Genomic DNA, 25,208 nt, shown 5'->3' with positions numbered 1-25,208 from the left:
CCTGACCTTCGCCGCTGCACGCACGGTCCCCAATACCGGCCCCTTCTCGACTTCATTGTGGAGACGGGACTGCTGGACTACATCTAGTTTATGCCGAAGGGCGTACTTGCGTAAAGAAAAAAAAATAAGGTGCGTTGCGAGGAAGGGAAGACGTGCCCATACCCGAAGGGAGATTGGCCCTAGAAGATGATGATGGAAGAAAAGGGAAGAGAAAGAAGAATCACCGTGTGGAATGGCGAGAAGGAATTGGAAGAAACCAATGAAGAACATACACAGAGTGATTAAGAGGAGGACTGAGTTGGAGTGGGAGTGTGCAACGAGGTCTTGGGAGGAATAGTGGCAAGTTCGGGCCGCGCCGCATAACAAACCAGCGGCAACGCACCGTTTGGTAGCGGGCAGCTCGGAACCACCTTTTACCAGCGGCGTCGCGCTCTCGCCTCCTGCTCACCGGCGGCATCGCACCGCAGGTGAACCGTCGGGCCGGGCCCCACAACGCACCAGGGGCATCGCACCATTTGGCAGCGGGCAGCTCGGAACCACGTAGTACCTGCAGCTTCGCACTTCTGGCCTCCTGCTGAGCCGTGCTGTTCAGAGAACCCGTGGCAACGCACCATGGTCATCCGCACCACTGAAGACCACAAGCGCCATCGCGACATGCTGCTACGTTCGGCAATGCGTAAGCCTACCCACCGGGACACGTAATCGGAATAGCAGCGGCTTCGACGCGCTACAGGGTGGGACTTGTTTCCCTTTGCTATAGACCGTTAATGTAATATAGTGACTAGTTGACTAGATTTTTGGTAGTTTGGGTTCGTGCTTGTTTTTTGTGTGTAGCGTGATATGCGTGTGAGTTTGCTATGATCGTGTTTGTTTGAGGTTTCGTTCTGCAAATATATTGTGTGGGTATCGAATGCCTCAACCTGAGCCTCATTTCTCTGCCGCGTGAGACCCGTGACAACATTAGGCGCGCGTCCCAGGATTGATCTCGAGAAGATTCTTACCTCGGCTAGTACATTAGGCTTGAACAAAAAGGAATTTTTGAATTGTTCAATGAAGAGTGGCGCAAAAAGCGCGAGGGGTTGTCTGCCAAGCTAGAAGAATTAAACCAAGAAAAAGCACAGTTAACGCGGCGTATCGAGGAAAGGGAACGCAGAAATAACGGTGAACGCACGGCACGTGAGCCTAAAGGCACGCGGGTCGCTGAACTCCATGAGGCACGTGAGAAAGAAGGTACGCAGATAGCCGACAGCTAAGATGCACGTGCTGTTGAGAAAACGCGGTTTTCATAGCGCTGTGATGGCAATGAAACAATACAAGGAAAAAAATTCCCCCGCACCTCCCCAAAGGGAATCGTGCAGAAATGCGAATGCATTGGGTGCACCAATGAGTGTGTTGCGAGTAATGTTGTAATTAATGACGAGAGTGTGAATGTAATGATTTATTCATCCGCACTTGTTTGTGTTATCGTTGTACCTGACGGCCACAATCACTGCATTGTGATCGCTAAAGTGCACGGTCAAAGGGTCTTTGAGAAGCATACGCGAATCACAGTTTCGCGTAAAGACCAGATCAATGCAACTCCCGGGAATGGTAGTGGGGCACGTGTCAAAGCCGGCAGAGAGACAATGCATAGAGTGCCTGGTCTGCATGTACTCGACCAGCCACTCGCCACTCTTCTTGCTCACGTCAACGTTGAAGTCGCCAACCAAGTCTATGGGGTGAGACGGTTTGAAGCGCACGCGCACACTTTCCATAGCCGCGTCCAGCTGCGCGGCAACTGCCTCTCGAGCGAGGTTGGGCGCGAGGTACACGGTCACCACAAAGACTTCGTCTCCGGTGTAGGCAAGGGTGTACAAGTCCTTGTACGGAGACGTGTCTCGAACGGGAGACGTGGAAACGGCGTGCAATATCAAGTTCCCTCGGGCGTGTCCTCTCCTCTTGCCCTCCGCTACTCCCGCCAGAGGACCGCCTGCTCCGGTTGCTAGGCGCCCCACAACTGTTGCTAGGGGCGAGGAGGAGCGCGGAGACATAACACCTGCGGGCGCACGCCGACGGAGCACAATCCCCGACTAAGAAATGCATTCGCATGTACGCCGGCGACGACGACGAAGGCAGAACTACGAGGCGCGCGCTCACGTGCCCCTCGCACTGGAGGAATGCAGGCGCACGCTGGCCAACGGAGCAAGACAACCCCCGGCTAATAAATGCATTCGCATTTAAAAGATTCACGAAAATATCAGAGAACAATGAGGCGTGTTTGAATGACGAGACGGTCAACTGGCCGGGTGTGGCAGGACCGAAGGCCAGGCGTTTGGAGATCGCAGCCTGAACACGCCTGGCGAAGAGCGCTTGTGTCTGCCTAGTACTTCTGATGACTCAATCAATTCGACAGTCTCTGAAGGATTACTAACTGAGACGCAGTTGCCTGCCGCTCAATGCAATGGCAGTAATAACAATCAGACATATTTCTCTATTGCTGGTAGAGTGGAAATGCGTATGTCTATTGAATGTACACTTGTCCCACAAAAGGACTGTGCAAATTTTTTAGACTGATCAGCGGACAGATCAGCGGCTAAGCTGTTAAACGCGGTCACCAGTGAGCAGTCAAATCAGCGGATTTCAGAGCAGCTAGGACAGCTCTCTCAGACTCTTCTTGATGTCCCCGAAGAGTCCCGACTCGAGAAATTCAGGTTGGGCAAAGGACAGGGGCTGGTCCAAGGTGAATGGCAGTTGCCAGCCCCCGGAAAGGGTGCTGAGAGTCAAGGGGGCGAGAAGAAGTGCGCGGGTTTTCATAGGCATGCCGGGCAGAGGAGGGAAAAGAGTTTGGATCTTAGGAAGGTTCGAGTACATGAGCGGAGCTTGCTAAAAGTGATAGGCCAGCTAGAAAGTTCGTAGAGTTAGCGCACGCTACCAAGATGACGCGCACACAACCAGCTAAGGCTTGTAAGATGACCGGCTGGCGCCGTAATCAGCACCCTGGCAAAGGTGGCGTCGGCCAAAAGATATGCAGTGTGTTCTCCTACGGTAGTAGCCCGAGTACCAACGTCAGAGGAGAGCGAAACCGCAGACGCGCAAAGAGGACGAAAAGGAAGAAATCATGCGAGTCATGCAGAATTGAGAGAAAGCTTCGATTAGCGAAGGAATGGCGTCAGGGCACAGGACATGGGACAGTGAGACAAAGGAACATTGATAGTGATTCAAACAGAGATGACAGGGTAGTAAAAGGGGCTGAATGGAAGAGGCGCAAGAAGGTGAGGATTAAGTGAAAGTAGAACAAAACGGGTTGGAATGATGGTGTTGACTGGAAAGGAATTGGATTCATAAGTGAATACGACAAAATGTTGTCATCATCACCAGCCTATATACGCCCACTGCAGGGCAAAAGCCTCTCCCAATAATCTCCAAATATCTCGGTCCTGTGCCAACAGTGAAAAATTTATTACCGCAAACTTCTTGATCTCATCTGCCCATCTAACTTTCTGCCACCCCCTGCAACGCTTGCCTTCTCTAGGGATCCACTCTGTTATCCTTAATGACCAGCGGTTTTCTTGCCTTCGCATTACATGCCCTGCCCACGTTTATTTCTTCTTCTTAATTTCTACTAATATGTCTTTAACACCAATTTGCTCCCTCACCCACTCCGCTCTCTTCTTGTCCCTCAATGTTACACCTATCATTTTGCGCTCCATTGCCCGCTGAGTTGTTCTCAATTTAAGTTGAACCCTCTTAGTGAGCCTCCAGGTTTCTGCCCCGTAGGTGAGTACCGGTAAGATGCAGCTGTCGTACACTTTCTTCTTCAGCGACAATGGTAGGCTGCTATTAATACCTGAGAATGTCTGCCATATGCACCCCACCCCATTATGATCCTTCTAATTATTTCTGCCTCATGGTTCGGATCTGGGGTCACAACTTGGCCTAAGTAGATATATTCGCTTACCACTTCCACTGCCTCGCCACCTATCTCAAACTGCTGTGCTGTCCCGAGGTTAGTGATCATTACTTTAGTTTTCTGCATATAATTTTCAGGCCCACGGTCCTACTCTGTTCGCCCAGTGCGGAAAGCATGCTTTGCGATTCGTCCCCCGAGTTACTTAGCAAGGCAACGTCATCAGGAAATCTGAGGTTACTAAAGTATTCTCCATTAACCCTTACTCCCACCTGTTCCCAATCCAACGTTCTGAATACTTTTTGTAAGCATGCTGTGAATAACCTCCCATGAATACGGCAATTAATAGGTTGTGCATTAGGGTAAAGCTTAAATGCTCGGGTATGATGCAGACGACAAAGTGTCTTAGGGGTATGAAGCCTACACGGAGATGAGGTAGTTAATTGTAGAGTGTTAAAGAGTGTTTGCAATCTAGAGATTTGTTTATGTGTTTGATTTTAGTGATATTGGACCACGTTGCATGAGTAGATTTGTGTAAGAGGATGAGGAAGAGTTGTCTGGTATTGTTAGGTGTTGTGATTGAGTGTAGAATTGGAAGTTAATTTTGGTGAACAGTGAACTTGATGTGTGATGAATATTAGTAGTTTAGTACGACTGATGGTGTTGTGCCGTGCGGACTGCGGACTTTATTTGGACGAACAGGCGTCGTGTGTAGCAGTCACCATCTTTTACCAGCGGCTTCGCACTGCCGGCAACCTGCTGACCAACGGCATGGCACCTCCGGCGACCCGTCGGGCCGTGCCCCACAACGCATCAGAGGCATCGCACCATTTGGCAGTGCGCAGATCGGAACCACCTAGTACCAGAAGATTCGTGCTGCTGGCATCCTGCTGAGCCGTGCTGCTCAGTGAACCCGTGGCATCGCACCACGGTCAACCGCACCACTGAAGACCTTCAAGCGCCCTCGAGATGTGCTGCTACGTTCGGCAACGCGTAAGCTCACCCACCATGACACGTAGTCGGAATATTAGCGGCTTCGACACGCTTTAGGGTGGGACGTGTTTCATTTTGCTATAGACAGTCAATATATTATAGTGACTAGTTGACAAGATTTATGGTAGTGTGAGGTCGTGCTTGTTTTTTTGTGCGTAGTGTGATACGCTAGTGAGTTTGCTAGGATCGCGTATGTTTGAGGTTTTATTCTAAAAATACATTGTGTGGGTATCGAATGCCCCAACCCGATCCTCGATTCTCTGCCGCCTGAAACGCGTGACCATTTCTTGTTTCGTCCGAGTGGCTCTCTTCTGCAACGCTTCAAGCGAATATGCCTTACACCCATGAACGGCTGAATGCGTGTTCGCTTAAATGTAATCGCGTACGGCTCATATAAAAGTCCGTTTACCGCTGCATTGCACAGTTCCTTTGGGAGGCGCTAGGGCTGTTGTTTTCGCCGCCTATTCTTTTCTACGGAACTGAAAAATGTTTCGATGTTGTATTGAGACATCTTGAGCGTGCGCCAAATCGGCAGCTTTTCGGTCCCCACAAACGCATGAAAAGGTGGAGACATTCGCTGGTGAAGGTGGTGAAGTCTCATTCGCTTTTCGGAGGGGTGAGTTTTATTACCAGCTGAGCGGCTTTCTTGAGTTGAACACATCAACATGGCGATCGAAGACCTTTATGAATTCAGGCGTACCATCAGCACATTTAAACTGCGGATTCAAGCTTCAATGTGAGTTCGCAAAGTACGGGAGCGTTTGTCACAGATGAACTGAGAGTCAGAACTATAAAACGAACTTTTATCTTTGGTGATTCATTGTTCCTATGAACCAGTTAGTGCATAAAGGGGAAATGATGTGAGGCCAGCTAGGCAGATATAAAAGTTTAGCATTGGAACTCTACTACGGAAGCTGGTTAACGGGACCTCGCAACAACGAGATTCAGAAATACCGTCGTATTTTCGCGTGGACATAAAAGCAATGCTTTAAAAAACTGGTTGGGTCGTCGGTGGTTGAAGTAAAACGGCGCAGTATTTATAAAAACTACGCTAAAGACAGTAAGTCGCTTCCAAACTTCCGCAATAAAGTTAAACGCAATTTAGACAGTTGAAATATAGGCCGACAGTCGATTCCTATTCTTAGTCAGCATATGAGGTTCGATTGCAGGTCAGTGCATGCTGGCGACCCAACGCATTTCCTCTCAAAGACTGCAAAAATGTGATGCGGTAACATCGACTAGAAAGATGAAGACGATTAAGCTAGTCGACCGGAAATATAATAGATGTTTAAGTTCAGTAATAGTACATTGAGAAAGCTGCCGCGGCACGTCTGCGCAGCGGCCCGCCGCGGTGGGCTGCAGGGGCGTCCCGCCACTGAATCAGTAGTTCTCGCCACATCCACGCGGACCACCTCCTCGTAGGAGCTTTGAAACTGACTTTGTTGTACTAAAGTTGCCCCCACATTGCAGGCAAGTCATTGAAGCTTGACCGTGCAGCCCTTGGGAGGTGATTGAGCAGATTGTGTTGCTAAGCAGTGCGACGGGGAGCCAATTATTGTGGGTGTGGGTGAGGCGTTGGAGTGCGGCTTTATTGTCGCAGCAGATAGCGACGCTGGTGTATTGGCCCCGAGATCGAACGCCGTCGTCCCCTGGCTTCCGTGGTACGAACCACTCCTAGTTTTTATGGCGCTCCCGCGTCGTCTGCGCATTCACATTGCGCGCGGCGCACGACGCGTGCAGTGCACGATAAATAAGAAATATGTGCACTCGTTTAGCACTAAGCAGCGGCATAGTTACGCTCACGGGTTTTGTCTTGAAACGCCATAATCAGCGCTGTTGGGGATACCACGCTAGTTTAGCGCCACAAAACGCCGTCGCCGTTGTCACCGCTTGAGCGTGAAACATGTTATAAACATTGTTTGGACACATTGCACTTTCTTTATTGATAAGTGCAGTCGTCTACTGTTTCGGTTACGCCAAAGAGTGCTTTTAAAGGTGGCGTGCTGGTTATATAAAGCGTAAAAAGTTTACTACATGAAACGGGTAAGAAGCGATACCACCCGTGCATACTCATACATTTGCCCAATCCTAGTGAAATTGCACTGAGCCCTTTTAGAAAGAAGAAACAAACAAAAACAATTACACTGAACACGACATATGCGCTATCGCCCATAAACAGCAGGGTCATGTCTTACCGTTGCAAGCGCTTGTGTGATCCAAATATTCCGGCAGCTTTTCGAAAATAAATGCCATTTTTGTACAGCCGTTTCTTATACTGTGTTGGTAATTTTATGCAATATTTAAAATGAGTATTCCAGGAAGATGTCTCCGTAAAATGGAGCAGGTGTGAGTTTACATCCCTCCTGTCTCTTTTCGCGTGTCATTTTTATATACGCAATTGTCAAATCACAACATCAATCATCTCGTCCAAAAATGAGTTTCACTCTGTATAACCCAATGGCTATTAAGGTCACCGCCTAACCTCTTCATCATCATCATCATCATCACCAGCATATCTACGCCCACTGCAGGGCAAAGGCCTCTCCCATTATTCTCCAATTACCTCGGTCCTGTCTGCCCATCTTACTTTCTGCCGCCCCCTGCAACGCTTGCCTTCTCTAGGGATCCACTCTGTTATTCTTAATTACCAGCGGTTATCTTGCCTTCGCATTACATGCCCTGCCCACGTCCATTTCTTTTTCTTAATCTCTACTAATATGTCTTTAACACCAGTTGGCTCCCTGACCCACTCCGCTCTCTTCTTGTTCCTTAATGTTACACCTATCATTTTCCGCTCCATTGCCCGCTGAGTCGTTCTCAATTTAACTTGAACCCTCTTAGTAAGCCTCCAAGTTTCTGCCCCGTAGGTGAGTACCGGTAAGATGCAGCTGTCATACACTTTCTTCTTCAGCGACAATGGTAGGCTGCTATTCATTATCTGAGAATGTCTGCCGTATGCACCCCACCCCAATCTGATCCTTCTAATTATCTCTGCCTCATGGTTGGGATCTGGGGTCACAACTTGGCCTAAGTAGATATATTCGCTTACCACTTCCACTGCCTCGCCACCTATCTCAAACTGCTGTGCTGTCCCGAGGTTATTGATCATTACTTTAGTTTTCTGCATATTCATTTTCAGGCTCACGGTTCTACTCTGTTCGCCCAGTGCAGAAAGCATGCTTTGCAATTCGTCCCCCGAGTTACTTAGCAAGGCAACGTCATCAGCAAATCTGAGGTTATTGAGGTATTCTCCATTAACCCTTACTCCCACCTGTTCCCAATCCAACGTTCTGAATACTTCTTGTAAGCATGCTGTGAATAAAATTGGAGAGATTGTGTCTCCTTGTCTGACACCCTTCCTTATAGGTATTTTACTGCTCTCCCCATGGAGGATGATGGTAGCTGTAGACCCATTGTAGATGTCCTCTAGTATTCTTACATAATGCTCATCTACCCCCTGGTTCCGCAATGCCTCAATGACTGCTAGGGTCTCGACCGAGTCAGAGGCTTTCTCATAATTTATGAAGGGTATATATAGGGGTTCAGTATACTCAGCGCATTTCTCTATCACCTCATTGATCGTGTGAATATGGTCCATTGTTGAATAACATTTACGGAACCCTGCTCGTTCTTTAGGTTGACTGAAATCAAAGGTTACAGAGATTCGGTTAGCGATTATCTTGGTAAATACCTTGTAGACGACTGACAGTAAGCTGATCGGCCTGTAATTTTTCAAGTCCTTCATGTCGCCTTTCTTATGGATTAGGATGATGTTCGCGTTCTTCCAAGATTCCAGTACCATTGCGGTCATTAGGCATTGCGTATACAGGTTTGCCAGTTTTTCAAGTACAATTTCTCCGCCATCCTTCAAGAGGTCTGCTGTTATCTGATCCTCACCAGGTGCTTTGCCCCCTTTCATTTCTTTCAAAGCCTTCCTTACTTCTTTGGTCGTTACTGGTGGGATGTCTATCTCCTCTGAACTACTGTCTCGTTCGGCATTATCCTGTGTGTCCCGGCTACTGTACAGATCTCTATAGAACTCCTCGGCCACTGTGAATATTTTATCCCTATTTGTGATGACATTGCCTTGCTTATCCCTAAGTGCATACATCTGATTTTTCCCCACGCCAAGACGTCTCTTTACTGTTTTCAGGCTACCTCCGTTCTTTACAGCGTATTCGATCCTCTCCACATTATACTTCCGTATGTCAGCTGTCTTACGCTTATTGATTAACTTCGAGAGCTCGGCTAGTTCTATTCTGTCAGCTGCGGTAGATATTCTCATGGTTTGCCGTTTGCCGATTAGATCTTTCGTCTCCTGTGAAAGTTTACCAGTATCCTGTCTAGCCGTAGTGCCCCCAACTTCTACTGCACACTCCGTGATAATGCGGGTGAGGTTGTCGCTGGCTTCCTGTGTCGTAAGCTCGGCTTCCTCGTTAAGGACGGAATATCGGTTCTGCAGCACGATCCTGAATTCTTCTACTTTACGTCTTACTGTTAGCTCATTTATCGGCTTCTTTCGTACTAGCTTGTGGCGGTCCCTCCTCAAATCTAGCCTCATTCGAGATCTTACCATACGGTGGTCACTACACTTTACCCTTCCGAGCACTTCCACATCCTGCATGATGCCAGGGTCATCGCCTAGTATGAAGTCTATTTCATTTTTGTGCTCCCCATTAAGGCTCTTCCAGGTCCACTTCCGACTCTCCCGTTTACAGAAGAAGGTATTCATTATGCGGAGGTTGTTCCGTTCTGCAAACTAAACTAGTAGGTCCCCCCTGCTATTTCTAAAGCCCAGGCCATAGTTCCCAACTGCCTTGTCTCCAGCCTGATTCTTGCCTACTTTAGCATTGAAGTCCCCCATAACTACGGTATATTGTGTTTTTACTTTAGCCATTGCCGATTCTACATCTTCATAAAAGCAATCCACTGCTTGGTCGTCGTGGCTGGATGTGGGCGCATAGCCCTGCACCACCTTGAGCTTGTACCTCTTATTGAGCCTATTTACAAGACCTGCTGCCCTTTCGTTAAGGCTATAGTATTCGTCTATGTTGGCAGCTATGCTTTTATTGACTAGAAATCCCACTCCCAGTTCTCTTCTGTGCCTAACCTCTTACGGTGAACCTAAGTTTAAAGGACGAATAATTGCGTGATATAATGGCCGTTGTTGGCCACATGTGTGGAGTGTGTGTGCCACGACTCGCTGGATTTTTCCCCCATGATGCGCGCTTTAAATTCCATTTTGAAAAAAGCGAGCTACGATTCCTGGAAAAGTTCGGGAAAAAGGAAGGGTAATCCGGTTTGAAAATACTAGCGTTTATTTGTTGAAGTACTGCTTTTTGACCGCTATGGAACATGACGCCTAGGGTACTTGCAATTGCAAGTGATGCTGATCGCCAACGTTTGGTTTCTCCCGTTAATTGGTTTCTCTCCTTGCTGCGTTTAGAATGTTGGCAGAGCCCCTCCCCCCTTAGCAAAACAAATGACACGCACAAAATGTTTTATCCGTGCCTCTTCAATTTAATCCTCAAAAATAAAATACAAAGACAAAAGCGAAGTTCAGTTTACAACGCAAAGCAGTTCCCGGGAACCCGTTTCGTTATTTCGTAACAAAAGATAAAGATAAATGTTTTATTACATCTGCAACTGGGCAACTGCCATATTTATGGTTCGTAAGCGACATTACGCAAGAATGCAAACACAAGAATGCAAACACAATCTCTTTTCTAGGTACGTGTTAGATTTTAAAAGCAACGCAAATGGTCAACAGTGCAGCCGTAACAGAAAATCTGGGCTCACTCTAAGGTCCCAGAAGATTGGTTTACACACGTACTGTAAACCTGCTTGACACTTCCCAAAAGTCTAGCTAAACATGAGATGTAGATTGTACTGCGAGCTTTAGCAAATTAATTACAAGTTCATTGTCGATGAAAGTACTTGACAAGTTACTCGATACCCTTATTCACCAAACCTGCCTTCAGAGTCGCTACAATTTCATTTATCTAAAGCTGCGAGCAAACTATCAGTTTGAACTTGTGCGTTTATATATCTGCACTTGATAAAATTCAGTAATTTTAGGTTGCCCTTTGAATGCACAAAACAAATCTTAAGCATTTAGAAAAAATGTCGGGGCAGTTAAGTGGGGTTACCATTTCAGGGCATCAAACAAATGCCCGAATGTGTCATGCTAAAAATGGAAGCGATTGAAACTGCTGTTGTAAACTGAATTCCCAATATCGACGCTACCTGATTTGTTTCTATTTATGCTTTTATTGAAGGCTCAAAGCCATAGTAGGGAAAGGGAAAGATCGAGCATGCTACAAGCCACGGCGTACAAGTTTATTGTCATTATGGCGGGCATTTCGAGATTCCCGATGGGTCGCCGCTTTTTTGGAGTAGTAATATAAACTTATTGCCGCGTCCATGCTATACATTGAATGTTGAGGAACCGAACAACAGAATACCAAGCTTGTCCGCGCCAACAATATGCATTTTCGCGGGCCGCTCTGCAGAGCATCCACACGAGCAGCGAGACGCCGTCGCCACCGAAAGGTTTATCTCGAAGCAAAGAACGACTACAGCTCGAGCGTGAGGTCACACGCCAGGTGAGGCCTCCGAGATCTGTGGGGGTGGAGCTCGCGAGTAAGGTAAGGCAACACTGGCTAGATCTGTGCATCTGGGAGGCGATGCACGCTGCCGCCGCCCTGATGGGGGGTACCGGAAGCATCGAGCCATCCCGGTAGATTTGTACTTGTAGGCACTGTTCTCCGTATTGGTATCCGAAGAGGTGTTCCAGAGCCGCGTATTGTAGTGCTTAGTGCTCGTTGTTGTGCTCGTTGCAGTGTATTGTAGTGCTCGCTTTAAATATGATAGTCTTTTTTGCGCGACTTAAATCTCGAAATTTTGGTATTTCTGTGACTCCATTCAGCCAACCTCCCAAAGTTGAACAAGGCCTGCGCAATAGTCTTATATAGTCACAGTTATTTATACCCATAAATGTCCGCTGTATTGTTCATACTTGCCAACGTTGTTGAAACAAGACTACGGAAATATAACACAACAAATTTATACATAAGGTATACTTGCACTGTTCCTTTAAAAAAATCATACATGCTGAATTTTTGCGAAAATATTACTTCATCAACTCCAGAAAAAAATTCACTTCGCCGTCACCCGCGCCGTATAGGTTCTGGCGGCATTTTAAGAAAGTAAGCGGCTACATAAGGTTTCATTAGATAAGTTCCACCTTCTGCTTTGAACGCACTTGTAGTAGGGCAACTTGGTTCTATCAACATTGAAGTAGGGCGCGACGATTCACGCGCACCTCCGCCCTACGGCAGCATTGGCATCAAGACACCCGGCGTGGAGCAGTGGAACGCGGTAAATTTAAAATGATTTAGGCAAACATTTACCTTGGGCATATTTAACTTGGGAGGAGCGCGACGCAAGAGGAACAACATGATAGGTAAGCGGGAAAGTGAACGGGGGCATTTACTTTGCAAAGTTCGATAAAGACTATCGTCTTTTGGTGACACTTGCACCGAAAGGAGGAGGTAGGTGGCCAATTTTTCCCCATATTCTCGGGAGGGGCAACCGATGTGGTCGGCTGATGTTCGGTGAGGGGGGAGTCGGTCGCGAGGAGCGGGTGGCCTTGCGAGCCCCTAGATTTCGCAGCAGGCCCGGGCGAGCTTACGCGCAGATGAAAGCGGTCGCTTTTGCAATTGGGGCAAGAGGCCAGCGCCATCGGGAACGTGCGAGCCGGTCGATGAAGTTTAGTTCCGCTTGTTGCGCAGGGGGCGCTGCGAGCGGCCGAGGCGATCGGACGAACTCTACATTGACTCTTAGTTCGAGGTCCAGTTTGATGAGGAAAACTCGATCAGTGCTTGATTTAAAGTGTTGAAGATTGTTCAGCAAGTGTTTCGGCATCACTGGACACCAGGTTTGTGAACATCCACCCAGGCGTTTGAATTCTACGGACTGTGAGTTTCGCCACCCCGCCTAGGCTTAGCGGGGCCGTTTGGCCTAAGCGACGGACGGCCTCCCGGCCTCGGCGGCTCGTTCGGTGAGCCAAATGGAGGCGGACATGGACGCGGAGACCTCCATGATAGCCCAAAAACATGGAGTAAGAGACAGTGACGGAACATCGTGGGTATTTGTGACCTGTGAGGACTTGGCGCCCGACGACACGGCGGGGTGGGTCCTGCGGAGCGGCAAGCGTGCTCGGAATTACATCAAGAACGTCGAAAGCAGTGAGTCCCCCCAACCAGCGAAACAATCCAGGCCTCGTGAACGAGAAAGTTTTGGCAAAAGAGTAGCGAGAGCGGCCAAAACGGTGGCACGCGTGCCGCGAGGCATGCCGCCGGAAGATGTCAAGTTTGTCATTAGGCCTAGAGGTGGGCTGAACGTTGCGAGGACCGAAGTGCCGACGCTGATGACTGCAATTCTGGCAGCTACTGCCGTTAAAAGAGATTAGGCTATGGGGGATATATTCTGCCCAAACGCCGTGCAGAAAATCATTGTCCTGAGCACGCCGGACGAGAGACGAGCGAGGCAATACACGAGGATAAAGTGTCTGACAATAGGAGGCACTGGCCACGAAGTCTGGGCATACCAAGCGGCAATGAAAGGCACAGTGAAGGGAGTGATCAAGGCAATATCGGCCACTCACTCCCAGGGAGACATCAACGCAAACATCGTGAACATGTACAACCCCCAAGCGCTACAAGCGCACAGGATCGGGACGTCGACAGCAGTAATCATCCTGTTCGAGGGCACGAAAGTGCCGAACTACGTCAATTACGTAGCAGTCCTCGTACGCTGCGGACTATACAAAAACTCTTCGACGTATGCAAGATGTGCGAGCAGGTCGGACACAGGGGTGACGTCTGCCCCAACCCGAACGCAAGCGTCTGCTTCGCCTGCGGCACCGTCAACCCGGGACTCGAACACCAGACGAAATGCAAGCCGAGATGCATGCTTTGTGGAGGCGAACACGTCACCGGAGACAGAGCATGCGGGAACAAATTCAAGGCGCCTTACGTCGTCAGGCAAGGACAGTGGGAGCGGAAACACCAGCAAGAACGATGGGACCTGGGGGACGAGGACTTTCCACGACTCCGGAGGGAGAGGAGCGTCAGCCGAGGACCTCAATAGAGCTGACAAAGCAGCACGCACCGAGGGCGCTCTCTTTCGAGGCAATTGGCCCCGGGAAACCAGTGCTGGAAAACAGCCGGGAGAATCGCATCGTCCGCGCGGAGCATCTCGAGAGGTCGGGGCGATGTGGAGCTGATCGTGCAGCGTAGACGTTCGAGATCGCGGTGAGATCCCGGAGGAGGTTAAACGTGGAGTCGCCGATAACAAGGTGGGCTGGGCCGGCGGGTCTCCCAGAGCTCGATCCCTCGATTCCGCCCCCTCTCTAATCCCGGTAACAACATTATGAACGGTGACAACGCCATATTGAACAAGCTAAAGAAAATCTTAGAGAAGCAGAATGAGCAGATTCGCGAAATAATGGGGAAATTAGAGAAAGTAACGAGTAACAACACCGTGCAGCGCACCCCGATACACGAAGAAACACTAGCTAACCCTGTAGGAGAGGGACCGTGCAAGCTGCCGAGGAGAAGTTCGCCACCCGTGGTACCCGCCGAACCGACGCAGAACTCGGAAGTGCAAGCGATGGAGGACGAGGAGCTTCCACCGCAACAAGATCTAAAGAAGGAATAAAAGGTAAAGCTAACTCCTGGCGAGTCTCTCATCTTGGCGGCTCTGAGCAGGCTTGAAGAAATGGTAGCTACCATTGAGGTCAAGCACGATCACCTGGCGGCTCGGCTCAACGCCCTAGAAGTCAAGCAGAAATACGAAACAATAAAGAGGGAAAGAGCAGAACGGCTGAATGAAACAATTTTCAAGAGAAGAGGACTATTAGACACCAAACAGAAAGATGAAGCCGAAACAACACAAAAAATCTATTTGGACACGGGTTGTCGATGAGGTGACCGCTATATATCAGTGGAACAGCCGATGCGTAAAAGCCAAGGATAGGGAGCTTATCCTTCACATAGGGAGCGAGGACGCACACCGACAACCCCTAGTCATAGCGCTACAAGAGACCAAAGTTAAGCCTTGCATGCCGGGGTACATTATGTATAACGACCCGAACGAAAAGAGCACCGCCGTCCTCCTACGTATTACGGTCACTGCGTGGCAACACGTCAAGGCGCAGCACGGCTGCGACCACACGCTGGTCGATCTGCACGCGAGAGACATTGGGCAGAGCAAGAACGTATTTATACTGAACGTTTACTGTAGACCAGGAGACAAGCACCAATACGATTTCAACGCCATACTGAAGGATGCGATGGGACTAGCAAAGAGCCGCACGCTCCTAGAAGTGGGCGACTTTAACGCGCCTCATGTGGGGCTATATTTATTATGGCAATTTTATAGCCATAATATATAACATAACATAATAATAGCCGCACATGGCTATTTTATGGCCATGTGGGTCTATAAAATTGCGTCCAAGAGAGGCGAGGCTCTCGTCCAAGCCATGGGAAAGCACGAGCTGTACCTTATGAACAAGCCGGGAATCCCGACACGAACAGGTAACAGCGTGACGAACGACAAGACCCCACCCCCCCATTTTACGTGTTCCTCGGGGCAGCTGGAAACGAGGTGGAAGTGCGACGATGTCGACCTGGGTTCAGGTCAAAAAATCATCAAGATCGATATCCTCGGGCCTCAGTATAAGGCGGTGAACGGCTAGGCGAGGATAACGGATTGGGATAAGATTGGAAAGCACACGAGTGAGAGGAAGCAAGAAGATGATGCCGAACCGTCTGAGGAATCCTACGAAGAATGGGCCAGACAAAAGCAGGCCACGCTGCAAAAGTACACGCAAGTGATCACCCCGACGGTGGACACGCCTTTCGTGGACGCAAGGCTCTCCAACCTGTGGGCGTTGCGCCACTCGCTCGCTCGCAGGTGGAAGCGCCAGCGGCGTAACAGGAAGCTGGCTAGGCGCATGCGCCTACTGAACAAAGAGATAGCGGCGTATGCAGCCAAATTGGGCAGGGAAAATGGGCATAACATGTGCGAAGGCTTACAAGGGCAATTTTCGGCAGGCAAGACCCAGAAATTGTTGCGTCACCTCATCGACCCCGCACAAAGCAGATCGACCACAAACCCGAACTTCACCAAAGTCATCAATTACGACGGGGATAGTGCGGAATCGCTCCGGGACCTCCAAAAGCGCTACCTCCAGACCGAAAAGGGGCAGAATCTGCCACCACGAGTCTACGAGGGGCCCCTAAATAGGAGCTGGACAGACCCTTCACAAGCTCAGAGGTATGGGCCGCCATCGACAAAAGCAGCAGGAAAAGCGCGCCCTGGGAAGACAAGATTACATATAAGCTGCTTTTCAACATGTGCGGCAGTACGGCCAACGAGCTACTGCAACACATCAACCAGGCGTGGGAAACGTCGCGACCGCCGCAAGAATGGAAGACGGCCAAGGTCCGCTTCATCCCGAAGCCTGAGAAACCACCGTCGATCGAGAACGTGCGACCCATATCGCTGACGTCTTGCGTGGACAAGGTCATCGAGAGGACGGTGTTGCGCAGGTGGCAGAGACACCTCGAGGAAACAGGACAGATGCCGGCGACCATGTTCGGTTTCCGTCAACATCTCGGTACGCAGGACGTCATGGTTCATTTGCACGAACTCGCCATCAAACAAGCAAGCAGATCGAGCCATAGAGCCATCCTCGCACTGGACCTCAAAGGGGCGTCGACAACGTCACCCACGCCAGCGTCCTGCGTAACCTCAACGGGACCGGCTGTAGCGCCAGACCGTTCCACTACTTCCGAAACTTCCTCGAGGACAGAGCGGCCGTTCTGACGATAGGCAATAGGACGACGGACCACATAACGCTGGGGGAACGCAGAACCCCCAGGGATCCGTAATATTGCCCCTGCTGTTTATCCTAGCACTGCTACCCCTGCCTAAACTTCTGGAGCGCATTGAAGGGTTAGAAAATGCTTTTTACGCCGACGATATCACCGTCAGCACGAACAGGGCCGTATCGGAGGGGTGGATGGGAGAAACACTGCCGCGTGCAGTGACGACTGTCCACGAGTACGCCAAGACATGCGGCCTGAGCTGCGCCCCCCAAAAGTCCCAGCTCTTAATAGTCCAGCGCAGGCGTCGGAAAGAAGGGCAGTTGCGGCCTGAAGATCGATATAGACGGCATCCAGGTCGAACCCACTCAACTGTGTCGGATCCTGTTGCTGTTGCTTCGCAGCGACGCCAAGGCGGACGCGGCCGTGGACAAGATATGCCTAACTTCTGAGAAGGTCCTCGGCATGCTCCGCCACGTAGCAAAAAAGAATCGAGGCATCAAAGAGAACAACATGCTGCACTCAGTTCAGGCCGTCGTGATTACCAGAACCACCTACTCGGCTCATTACCTTACCTAACCAGAAAACAGAAGGCAAAACTAGACGTCATCTTGAGAAAAGCCACGAAGCAAACCCTTGGACTACCCGCGTACACGTCGACCAAACGGCTGTACGAGATGGATGTCCACAACACTGTGGCCGAGCTCGAGGAGGCGCACCTCTCCAATCAGAAGGTGCACCTCAGCGGGTCCGAACACGAGCGGAGGATGCTGGAAAAGATCGGAGTGAGGCCTGAATGGGGGCAAACGTCCGGCCGCGTCATCGAAAATTGAAGAGACAAGATCAACACAAAACCCCTCCCACGCAACATGGTGCCGGGGAAGTATGACGACAGGAGAAAAGCGCGCGCCAAGGCTTTGGAAACGCGCTTGGAAGGCAACCCCAATGTCAAGTACGTCGACACCGCCCTGGTCAAGGAAATCGACAAGGCCGCTTTGGCAGTAACAACAAGAGGCAGGCTCGTCGCCGTAGCGTCCACGAGGACAAGAAACGCAACAAACGCTGAAGAGATGGCGATCGCATTGGAACAAATCCAACCCGGGGCGATGCACGTCGTGACAGACAGCAAGAAAGCCTACGCGAACTACCACGGGGGTTGATCTCCTCCGAGGAAGCACGCGTCCTCAAACGGCACAAAACACCAGATAATGAGGTAGAACTGATTTAGACCCCCGCGCACACCTCCCTGGTCAGCAACAACATCGCCGACTATAACGGCCGAGACATGACCTGCCGGGACATGTCTCGGGCGTTTAAGATTTCTCGGGCCTATAATCAATATCTCGGGCCTATAAAGATATCATTACAATGTAGAGAAAAAATAGACAAACGCTACCTGAGCCTCATCACTCCCTCACCCGCAGGGAGCAGACGATAATACACGGAATACAGACAGGGTCAATGGCCCACCCAACACTACAACATATAATGTGCCGCACCGATTATCCGAGCTGTGCCCGTTCTGCCACACTTGCAAAGGAACGTTAAAACACGTCACCCTAGAGAGCACCACACTAAAGGCACCAATATCCGACACACCCTCCCCTTTCCCTTTCCCCTTGAATTGCGATGGGAGATCCTTCGGCTCAGCCCCTCCGCAAACGTCCACGCGAGCCTAGCGGCCCGTGGGCGGGACTTTATACCCCGGTGCGGGGCCTGGGAATAAGGCTCCCCTCCCGTAGACGGGTCCCCCCCACCGAAGGGGGCTCACTCTTTCACATAGTAAAGTTTGATCAATCAATCGATCTTTTTGCGCGCGCAATTGGTCGGGCCATGAGCTACCTTCGGTAAGTGTTGGGGCAGTGGGGAAGTTTCTGGGTAGCCCGAGTAATAGGCGGACGGCAGCGCTGTGGTCGCGTTCGATGCAGGCCCAGAGCAGGGACAGTGAGTAGGTCAGGTGGGACCCCCCCGCAGCATCATAAATGCGGAGGGCCCACTTCGGCGTGCAGGCCCTGGCCACGAAGGAAGGGATCGTCCGCTGCAGCGCGATGAGCTACACGCGCAGTTCGCGCACAACGGGCACCCATGAGAGGCGGTGGTCCCGTGTAATTCCGAGATATCGGACCTGTTTTTGCCATGGGAGGGGTGTGTCGCCTGTGAAGAGAGGCGGCGTCCAGCGCGCGATTTGGGCCTTGGGTTGCTAGACCAGTGCCGTCATCTTCTCGCAAGACACTTCGAGCCCGAAGCGGCTGACTACGAGGTTTAGGGTCAGTTTAGTGGCTGCGCGGGCGTTGCTGAGGTATTTCGTGGGGGCTATGCACAAAATGGCGACATCGTCCTCGTACAGGCTGACGTGGACCGAAGTGGCGGCGATGTTGCGGAGGTTGGTTGATAGCAAGACAGGCACAAGTTAAAGAAACCGCGAGAGGACGCTACCCTGGGGGACTCCTGTGGTGAAGGCGCGGGCCGAGCTGACGCATCCGGAGGGCCATACTCGCAGCTGTCTGTTGCGGATGAACGCCTCGACGTACGCTCACTTTTGGCGGGCGATGTTTCTCGAGCTCATTGCGGCGTCTACGGCTTTATGGTGTGGGCAGCTAAATGCTACCCGTATGTCTAGGAGCACGACGAAAACGAGTTTTGGTTGCTTTGGTATTTTCATGTGCCGAGACCAGGTCCGCGATCTAGTACATGGCGCTGCGCTGGGGGCGAAACCCGTTTGTTGTTCGGGGTTGAGGTGATATACTCGCACTTACCGATCGATGCAAGCGAGCGCAATGAATTGTGGAATTTCCGATGCAGCGCTCGTAAGGGAGCTTGGTCGGAATGAGAAAAAAATGTTCCGTGTTTTTTTTTTCCACCATGGGGGCGATGATCTGAAGGGCAGATTTTTCGGGGAGCATGCCGTATGTCCAGTGGCGGTAGTAAAATGCGAGGAGTCGCGAGCGCTGACGTTAATCGAGGCTGCTAATGACCTGTTGTGGTATTTTGTTAACAAGTCTTTTGGTGTTTTTTTTTTGTTTACAAAATGAGCTATACCAATAAACCTAAACTATGTCAGATAAAACTGAAGTGAAAATAAAAGTCGGCAATTTTCCCCTGGAAAAAAGGTGGAATGAAAATAGGTGAGGCAACGCCATGAAATATTGTGCGCAGATCGTAGTTCGTATCGACTTTGAGCAGGTCATGTTGTGGCAGGGATGAAAATGTGTCAAATTCATTTCCTCAATGGAAGTTCGCTTTTGGCGTGACGGTTTCGGCTATGTCGTGTGTGTTTTATTAAGAAGTCTTCCTTCTTTTCCTTTGGGAGCCTGCTTCTGATGAGCTCAGGCGGCAATTAAGCGGCGGTGAAAGATCTGTTCCCAAATGTCGGCGACAAAGTAAACAGAAAACGTAAACGAAACAATACTGAGAGGTGTGAAACAATCATTTCATGTCGTTTCCCTCTGTGTCTACGGAGTAAATATGTCATTTACATCTCTATTGCCATTATATTATTTTTGTACTGAAAAAAATACCTGCCGCTTACAAGCTCTGGCAAATCCCCACCCCCTTGTCTGTGGGTACGAGCACGTTTTTAACGTGATGACGACGACATAAACAGCCGCCTTGTGAAGAGTTTTGGTAATTAATGGCAAGGCAATGCGGAGCTCGCTTACTTTGTCAGTGCTGCAGGAGTCCTAGATAAAATTTTCTTACGGTAGAATTCGAAAAAGCTGCTAATGCTGCTAAGAGGACTCACCTGCTCTTCAAGTACAGTTCTACTGTTCTCGAAGATATATTGCGTATGTATAGTGCCTTCGCCACCAAAACTCTACGGTACCGTTGCCATTCCTGAAAGTAAATTGCAATAAAGTTTTTATAAGATTGCCTCCTCCACTTGAGTGTTTTAATTTACTAAAAGCGAAATCCGAACTTATCATTGCAATAATGCACATAATCATCGCATTTCATATTTCTTAAATCCATAAAATGTCCCAGCTGCAGTTCAAAATATGTCAAATAATAGTTTTGACAGTGTTGCATTTAGGCCCGGTAACAAACGTTCGCTTTTTTCTCAAACTCGGTTTTGGGTGGTGTAGTATTTGGAGGGTTTTTGTTTTTCGGTTTATGTTTTGATGCCAAGTGAATTTACCACCAGGCGGCTAACCTGTGACGTCAGTAGTGTATTTATGTGATGTGACTTATTATTATTTTTGGCTTCACTCTTCTACTCGAGCATGCATCTCTTGTTTCGCACTTCGGGGCCGTGGCCGACGGGGCACCAAAACGGCGCAGCGGACTCCTGAACCATCGAAAATGTGAGCACCCACATCTCTTGAATAAAATGGAAGCCGCCGTACTGGGCGCAATTATTTATTTAATTAATTCGGGTTAAATATTCAGTGAAGATTGGAAGAACGTTCATCCCCGAAGTCGACCGCTTTAAGAAGAAGACGGCGGCTAGCGACATTGTTCCGAAATCGGCCTTCCTCAAGCAATACGTAGCAAATGCATCAAATCAAAGGTAACAATCTGGTAATATTTCAAGATGTCGCCTACTGCCACGAGGTATTTATTGCACTAGAGGAATATATAAACTTCAGGAAGCACAGTAAAGCGGAACAACTTCGTTCATTATCTTGCCAAGATGGCTGATAGCCGCAAAGCCATCTCCATTTTTGCAGGACCCGGTAGGGTTAGTGATTCCATGGCGCAAGTGACATCGCTCGTTTGAAACATACCTTCTTGCCTCAGGCTGCGAAGAACTCACGCCGAAACGCAACGCAGCACTCCTAAAGGTCTTTTTGGGGACGGAAGCAGATCGCATCCAGACATCATCGGGTCAGCCAAGTCGGCGGTCGCCAGCGATGTCGACGAGTACAAGACCCCTGTCCAGTGCCTCGCGGCTCATTTTAACAGCTCTACTTCAAACGGATCCAACCGCATGCAGTTCACAAATATTCGTCAAGCAGAAACAGAATCGGCAATCGACTTCGCGCACCGGGTGCAATATGTGCGTCGACAGTGCAATTTAGGCTCAGAAGAAGCATCCTCAATTGTTCACCAACTCATGAGGCACTTAATTCAAAACGCACCAGGGAACACCTGCTGGTAGAAAGCCCGGTTCTGACGTTTGATAAAGCCCTTCAAGTTATGCAGAACATATCAGAAGTCCTGGACTTACTTCAACAATTTCGTGTAACCAAGGAATTCGACGCGTTCAAGTCATCGATGAGACGCAACAACAGCGCCCCATTTGTTTTCCACTTCGGGAGTCCTTACGCAAAATCTCCAGAAACCGGAGTACCTTAGCCTCACGTTCGGGGCATAGCTTCGCCCGGAGCAGTGGTCGGACCTCACCTCCAACATGCAGCCGCTGTGGTAGGACTTGGCAACACGTTCAACATTTCCCGCTCTGGGGAAAACGCACTCACCTTGACGTCAGCGTAGAACCCTTGACGAGTTGGAGTCGCGTGTTGACCCAGCGGGTTGACGAAGACAATATCCTCATCGTTGTCAGGTGGGGCCTTGATGTTTTGTACCGGTGGGCTTGAAAGCCGTGTGGCACGAATTGACGGCAGACTGGTAGGGGCAGGATGTGGGGTGCAGCAGCAATTTCTGAAGTCGTGACTTTTGCTGCTCCGGAAACACGTTTCCCCAGAGCGGGGAAATGTTGAACGCTGTACCAAGTCCTACCACAGCGGCCGCATGTTGGAGGAGAGGTCCGACCACTGGTCCGGGCGAAGCTATGCCCCGAACGTGTGGGTAAGGTACTTCGGTTTCTGGAGATTTTGGGTAAGGACTCCCGAAGTGGAAAACAAATGCGGCGCTGTTGTTGCGTCTCATCGATGACTTGAACGACGTCGAATTCCTTGGCTACACGATATTGTCGAAGTAAGTCATGGACTTCTGATATGTTTTGCATAACTTGAAGGGCTTTATCAAACGTCAGAACCAAGCCTTCTACCAGCAGGTGTTCCCTGGTGCGTTCTGAATTAAGTCTCACGATGAGTTGGTCGACGATTGAGGATGCTTCTTCTGAGCCTAAATTGCACTGTCGACCCACATATTGCACCCGGCGCGAGAGGTTGATTGCTGATTCTGTTTCAGCTTGACGAATATTTCTGAACTGCATGTGGTTGGATCCGTGCGAAGTAGAGCCGTTAAAATGAGCCGCGAGGCACTGGACAGGGGTCTTGTACTCGTCGACATCGCTGGCGACCGCCGACTTGGCTGACTCGATGATGTCTGGATGCGGTCTGCTTCCGTCGCCAAAAAGACCTTTAAGAGTGCTGCGTTGCGTTTCGGCGTGAATTCTTCGCAGCCTGATGCGAGAAGGTATGTTTCAAACGAGCGATGTCACTTGCGAAATGGAATCACCGGCCTTCCCGGTCCTGCAAAAATGGAGGTGGCTTTGCGGCTGTCAGCCATCTTGGCAAGATAATGAACGAAGTTGTTCCGCTTTACTGTGCTTCCTGAAGTTTGTATAATTTTCTGGTGCAATAAATACCTCGTGGCAGTAGGCGATATCCTGATGTATTACGAGATGGTTACCTTTGATTTGATGGATTTGCTAAGTATTGCTTGAAGAAGGCCGATTTCGGAACAATGTCGCTAGCCGCCGTCTTCTTCCTAAAGCGGTCGACTTCGGGGATGAACGCTCTTCCAATCATCACTGAATATTTAAGCCAAATTACATAAATAAATTAACTGCGCCCAGCACAGCGGCTTCCATTCTATTCAAGAGATGTGGGTGCTTACATTTTTGATGGTTCAGGAGACCGCTGCGCCATTGTGGTGCCGCGTCGGCCACACCCGAAAGGCGAAACAAGAGATGCATGCTTGAGTAGAAGAGTAAGGCCAAAAATGATAATTTAATAAGTCACATCACATAAATACACTACTGACATCACAGGTTAGCCGCCTGGTGGTAAAATCACTTGGCATCAAAACAGAAACCGAAAAACAAAAATTCCCGAAACACTACACCACCCAAACGCGAGTTTGAGAAAAAAGCGAACGTTTGTTACCGGGCCTAAATGCAACACTGTCAAAACTATTATTTCACATATTTTTAACTGCAGCTGGGAAATTGTACGGCCATAAGCAATATAAAAAATGCGATTTGTATGTGCATTATTTCAATGATAAGTTCAGATTTCGCTCTTAGTAAATTTAAACATACAAGTGGATGAAGCATTCTTATCAAAACGTTATTGCAATTGACTTTCAGGAATTGCAATGGTACCGTGGAGTTTTGGTGGCGAAGGCACTATACATACGAAATAGATCTTCGAGAACAGTAGAACTGTACTTGAAGAGCAGGTGAGTCATCTTAGCAGCATTACCAGCTTTTTCAAATTCTACCGTAAAAAATTTTATCAGGGGCTCCTGCAGCACTGACAAATTAGGCGAGCTCTTCATTGCCTTGCCATAAATTACCAAAACTCTTCACAAGGCAGCTGTTTATGTCTTCGTCATCATGTTAATAAACGTTCTCGTACCTACAGACAAGGGGGCGGGGATTTGCAAGAGCTTGTAATCGGCGGGTGTTTTTTTCAGTACCAAAATATTATTCATGACAATAAAGATTTGTAATCACAGATGTACTCCATAGAAACGGAGGGAAATGACATGAAATGATTGTTTCACACCTCTCAGTATTGGTTCGTTTACTTTTTCTGTTCACTTTGTCGCCGACATTTGGGAACAGATCTTTCACCGCTCCTTAATTATTGTCTGAGCACATGAAAAGCAGGCTCCCAAAAGAAAAGAAGGACGACTTCCTAAAACACACACGACACAGCCGAAACCGCCACGCCAAAGTCGAACTTCCATTGAGGAAAAGAATTTGGCAAATTTTGATCCCTGCCACCGCAGGACCTGCCTCGTAGTCGATACAAACTACGATCTGCGCACAATATTGGATGGCGTTGCCTCACCTATTTTCATTCCAGCTTTTTCCCAGGGGAAAATTGCCGACTTTTCTTTTCACTGCAGTTTTATCTGGCATAGTTTCGGTTTATTGATATAGCTCATTTTTTAAACAAAAAAAACGCCTAAAATGGTTGTTATAATATTTCTTAGGCAGCGAAAATGTTACACGTGGACTGGTTTTTAGGTACAGTGCACGTATAGTGCTTAAGGATTCAAAAATCGTTGATTTAAAAATGTCAATAAATGTATCTGAAAGTTTGACTGATTGACACTTTTAAGTTCTGTAATATACCTAACGTGTGTCTTGACATGAAGCGCAAGTTAGTGGAACCTAATTTAATTAGTATTTTGAATGAGAAAAACGGAACCCAATTTCAAAATTGTCGTTCTCGTGGAAGATGCCGCTAGCTCCGACGGGCCCATGGTCTGCCATTAGAGGAGAAGGCCCGGTGAATTTCCTTTCAGTCAGCCAGAGCACTTCATGACTACTGAAAAAGCGGTAACTAACGTAT

Source organism: Haemaphysalis longicornis, unplaced genomic scaffold (genome assembly GCF_048455015.1).
Source record: "Haemaphysalis longicornis isolate Haplotype H1 unplaced genomic scaffold, Haemaphysalis longicornis Haplotype H1 scaffold_15, whole genome shotgun sequence".
Taxonomy (NCBI): Eukaryota; Metazoa; Arthropoda; class Arachnida; order Ixodida; family Ixodidae; genus Haemaphysalis; species Haemaphysalis longicornis.
The sequence above is the reverse complement of the archived record's forward strand: the minus strand, read 5'-3'. Positions refer to the sequence as shown.